The sequence below is a fragment of the Tachysurus fulvidraco genome, chromosome 24, assembly GCF_022655615.1.
Source record: "Tachysurus fulvidraco isolate hzauxx_2018 chromosome 24, HZAU_PFXX_2.0, whole genome shotgun sequence".
Taxonomy (NCBI): domain Eukaryota; kingdom Metazoa; phylum Chordata; class Actinopteri; order Siluriformes; family Bagridae; genus Tachysurus; species Tachysurus fulvidraco.
In genome coordinates, this window is record NC_062541.1 from 4,355,876 (window position 1) to 4,361,539 (window position 5,664).

The 5,664-nt window shown below is 38.2% G+C and overlaps 1 pseudogene; it reads left to right on the forward strand.

Moving 5' to 3' along the window:
• On the forward strand, nt 1-3,958 carry LOC125140178 (annotated as a pseudogene).
• Nucleotides 3,959-5,664: the final 1,706 nt, after the last annotated feature.

Below are 5,664 nucleotides of genomic sequence, written 5' to 3' on the forward strand. Positions count from 1 at the left end.
ATGAAACTAACTGATTTCAAAGATGAAGCAAAAAATACACAGCCAAGTAAGAAATGGCATAGGAAATGAATATGGGTCAGTTTAGACCCATGGTGTGCTTTAGAAGGGATCTGAATCAAAGATCCAGAGCTTGTGCATCAAAGATTTTAAAATTAGGACCTTTCTGTCAGGGTGTTTACCATAATGACCTACCACATGCTTTGTATGGCCTTTCAAATCGTTCAAAGATCATTGCGTATGTTTTTATATATGCAAATATACGTAGATCTGCAAGGGAAATTCCTGCTGTTGGCACCATATACAGTATAGCAAGTAAACAGAAAAAGACAAAAATAATAAAAATCCTGACAATTATAAAACCATTATACCTGCCAAAAATCTATAACTACAGCACTGTAATTAAAGCTATGCAGACTCATAAATGTTTTCCTCATTTAAATGGTGTGATAAGAGGCAGACGCACTGTACTGTATCTACCGAGCATGTTCTGTTCACAGTGAATCTACTGTGCAGACTATCACTTCCCATTATTAACAGTCATTGTGTCAAAAAAAATTTTTTTTTCTTACTGTTACAATCACACACACTACAGTACATCCACACTGCAATCACACCAGGAATAAATTTACCAGAATATACTGATGTTGGTCTTGTTGATAGAGAGCCATTTGTGTACTCTCAGGGTGTTTACCACAGTGACCTAGCACATGCTTTGTATGGTCTTTCAAATCATCGGAAGGTATTGCGTATGTCTTTGCATATGCAAATAAGGGTTTGCAAGTGAATTTCCTGCTGTTGTCACCATATACAGTATAGCAAGTAAACAGAAATAGACAAAAATAATACAGAAAAAAAAACAGATCAAGGTGGAAATCTTGGAGAGCAGCGATTTGTAATAAATCTTGAATTTAATGGGGTTTTTTTTATTTTTTAATATGTTGTGTTGTTCAAATCCTGACTGATACGCAGTATAGATTACCTGACTGATTACCAGCAGACACTCCATACCGTATCTACAGAGCATGTTCTATTTACAGTAACTCTACTGTGGCAGACTCTCACTTCCCATTTCAATAATATAAAGAGTCACTGTGTCAAAATAATATTTTTTTCCACTGTTATAGTCACACACACACTGCACTACATCCACACTGCAGTCACACCAGGAATAGATTTATCAGAATACACAAATGTTGGTCTGGTTGATGGAGAGCCATTTTTGTACTATGACAGTAATATAAAGAAATACATCCCAAGAACTGAGTGGATAAAGAAGATCACTGATTATGATCCAGACTACTGGAGCAGTGGGACACAGAATCAGAATCATGCACAGGAGATCTACAAAGATGATGTGATTACACTAATGAGGTGCTTTAATCAGACTGAAGGTGAGACTGAACTACACTCAGATATTAGCTCTACTGTGTATTTACACTAATGTTCTATTTGTCTTTGAACACAATAAATTACAGCCAAAATATATCTATAATTATATGTCATTTCTCACTTTATGTTGTGCTTTTTCACTGTTTGAACTGTAACCTGCGCGCTCCTGCCCCCTTGTGGAGCACATTAATATCGCACACACACCCGGAACGATATTTAGTTTTGATTATGTTCATTGTAGAGAAAGCTGCCTCGCAGTTGTATGTAGAGCCAAACATGGTTGGATGCATAGGGCTACTTTCCTCAGACCTGGGAAAGCTGTTTCAGGGACGCCGTTTTCAGATTTGAGTGGATATGTTTGTTCAAAACCTTTGTGTTTTGTCTCATAATGGCGTTTCACATTGCCACTTTTAATAAGTGCCACAGTTTCTGAACATATGAGACACACTGGTTTAGCGTGAAGTGTGAACAGAAATGAGTCCGTCCGTTCTGGATTAAATGTTTTCGCTGTCCACTTTTCTTTTTTTTAAGCGCGCCATTTGTTCTTTATTCTTCCTTTCTCCATCTCACTCGTCTGTTTCTCTTCCTTTGTTTTCTACACGTATCGCTATCTTTCTTACATGTTTAACTTTAATTCTCTCTCATCTGTCTTGCACTGTTGAGTCGCAGTGTTTACTTCAGGAATGCACAGATTTGATTGGCTGAATGGTATCACGTGAGATGGTTTAACTCGCATGCAATTGGTCTGTGCGTTTCCACTACGAGTACCGTAAAGATTGCAAAAGCTGCGTCGAAAAAAAAAAAGAAGCGCCCCGTCAAGTTTTAAATCATAACCTTTTGTTTTGGCTCTAGGTCCGGGTCCGGATTGGACAGCTTCTCAGTCCGGCTGTCAGTGTCCTATGGACTAAACCATAGATCAGGGCTATTCAAATCTCAAATGAAGAGAGATATAGCTTGCAATATGAGTGATGACACAACGACAATATAGGAGCTCATATGTTGTATATTTATCCTACATTTACAGTAACATGTTCATGTTGTATTTCCAAACTGCATGATAACATTAATGATTAATGAACATGGCTCTGATTTACCTGTTTGAATGTAGAGAAATCCTATTTGGGTGAGATTCTGGGTGTGATACTTAGAACATTTCAAGTACAATTGTTTGATAAAAACAAATAAGCATTCTTGTCTTTATTTGGCTGAAATAAGGAAGTATGAATGTGTAGAAGGAGACTGAAACGTGTGTGTGTGTGTGTGTGTGTGTGTGTGTGTGTGTGTGTGTGTGTGTGTGTGTGTGTGTGTGTGTGTGTGTGTGTGTGTGTGTGTACAGGGGTTCACACACTACAGAGAATATATGGATGTGAGCTCTATGATGATGGGACTGTTAGAGGTTATGAGCAGTTAGCTTATGATGGAGAAGATTTCATGAGTCTGGATCTGGAACATGTCACCTGGACTGCAGTTAAACCTCAGTCTCTTATCACCAAAAATAAACTGAACACTGAAGGAGCTGCTATTTTTGAAAAATTTTATCTTGAGAACATCTGTATTGAGTGGTTACAGAAGTATGTGTCCTATGGAAAGGAAAAGTAAAGTCTGTGATGTGCTCTGTTACATTAGCTGCAACTGCTGCTCACACAAACACACATATCACTACAACACATACACAGATAGTGTGCACACTAATGACACTCCTTCACTACAACACACACTGATATTTACACATTAACATCCTCCTTTACACTAACTCATAGTGTTAACATCAATGTCCCTGTGTGTCTTTACAGCTTGTCCTGAGGTATCCGTCTTCCACAAACACTCGTCTCCAGATGTGGTGTGTCACGCTACAGGTTTCTATCCTGAAGAAGTAATGATCACCTGGCAGAGGGATGGAGAGGTCATGCATGAAAATATGGAGCTCAGAGAGACGTTACCAAACCAGGATGGAAGCTTCCAGAAGAGAAGCATACTGAGAGTCTCACCTGAGGATCTGCAGAAACACAACTACACCTGTGTGGTTCAGCACAGCAGCCTGGACAAGGAGATAGTGAAGATCATCCTGAGAGGTAGAAGAAATATTTAACTATATATCACTTTTATAGTGTGAAAGCTGGTGTATCAATACATTAAATAATAAAGACTCTGGTGATTTAACAGATGGAGGATCTGCTGCACTGCATATTGGTTTTCTTGTTGCAGTCTTGGTATTTGTTGTTTTTGTTGGATTTCTCATCTGGAAGAAAAAATCTGGTAAGAGAAGGCAGAAGTTGTGTTTTCAGATTACACTTTTAGAAATGTTTGGATTTCAGTCTAAACACTAACACAATGTTATCTACAGTGAATTATAGCTCAGATCTTATTCAGATCAAATACAGCATGTACTGTACATTTTTATAATAATTGTTTGTCCATCATCTCTCTTTCAGACTTTCAAAACAGGAGCCATGAGTGAGCCTTTGATTAGTCAACAATAAAATGTAATTGTTTATTTTTTAATGTTTACTCCGAATATTAACTTTGCATCATTTACAGCCTCTGAAGAAAAAACACAACAAGAAGTCTGACTATCTTTTGAACTGAGAGAGTAAGAGACTTTTACAATGTGCTTATGTATTAAATATATTCTGGTTTTTTTTAGTAACACTGAATCACAGTTCAGAAGTGATCATATTTATTTTGTGTATATGTTTTTCAGGAGTCCAGACAACATAGTGAACTCTCTACATTTATACTTATACATTAACAGTCTAATTTAAAATGCCAAATTAATTTCTAATTCCAAAATAAGATTTTAATTTGGAATTAGATTTTTGAGATTTCTAAATTGCCTATTAAGCTGTCAGATTTTTATAAACGTATATTACATTACTGGAAAATGCTATTTACCTATAATTACACACCGCACAGCACCACCTTGTGGAACCATAGAAGTATTACAATAAACAGAAAGGCCATTTTTGTAGTATTATTTATTGTAAAATGATAATAATAATAATAATAATAATAATAATAATAATAATAATAATAATAATAATAATAATAATAATAAACTCTACTTAATTTCCTTCAAATATTAATTAATGTAAAAATAATCTAATCTAATGTTTTAGAATTATATTATGCTGCTGTTGATGTTGTTGTTATTGTTGTTGTTTTTCTTCTTCTTCTTTGCTGTTTTGCCTGAGAGTCTGTGTAAGTATATGTGAACTGTGAGGTCAAGCCAAACCACGGACTGGACAAACAAACAGTGACCCGGACTCAGGAGCGGACTGGCCACCTGGAGAACCGGGACAGCAACGTACTGCCTCTTTGTCCATATCAAACAAAAAGGAGGAGCAGAGAGGGAGCGGAACAAAGGAACAAAGCCCTGCGTTTATATCCGGAATAGCTCTCAGTTAGAGTTAGCTCTCAGTTAGCTGTGTTAGTTCTCAGTTAGCGGTGTTTGCTGTCAGTTAGCTCTCAGTTAGCTGTGTTCGCTCTCAGTTAGCTGTGTTCATTCTCAGTTAGCTGTGATAGCTCTCAGTTAGCTCTCAGTTAGCTGTGTTCGCTCTCAGTTAGCTGTGTTCACTCTCAGTTAGCTGTGTTCTCTGTCAGTTAGCTCTGCTTGCTCTCAGTTAGCTGTGTTCGCTCTCAGTTAGCTGTGATAGCTCTCAGTTAGCTGTGTTCACTCTCAGTTAGCTGTGTTCGCTGTCAGTTAGCTCTGTTTGCTCTCAGTTAGCTGTGTTCGCTCTCAGTTAGCTCTCAGTTAGCTGTGTTCGCTCTCAGTTAGCTGTGTTCGCTCTCAGTTAGCTGTGTTCGCTCTCAGTTAGCTGTGTTCACTCTCAGTTAGCTGTGTTCGCTGTCAGTTAGCTCTGTTTGCTCTCAGTTAGCTGTGTTCGCTCTCAGTTAGCTCTCAGTTAGCTGTGTTCGCTCTCAGTTAGCTGTGTTCATTCTCAGTTAGCTGTGATAGCTCTCAGTTAGCTCTCAGTTAGCTGTGTTCGCTCTCAGTTAGCTGTGTTCACTCTCAGTTAGCTGTGTTCGCTGTCAGTTAGCTCTGTTTGCTCTCAGTTAGCTGTGTTCGCTCTCAGTTAGCTCTCAGTTAGCTCTCAGTTAGCTGTGTTCGCTCTCAGTTAGCTCTGTTAGCTCTCAGTTAGCTGTGTTCGCTCTCAGTTAGCTCTCAGTTAGCTGTATTTGCTCTCAGTTAGCTCTCAGTTAGCTGTGTTCGCTCTCAGTTAGCTCTCAGTTAGCTGTGTTCGCTCTCAGTTAGCTCTCAGTTAGCAGTGTTCGCTC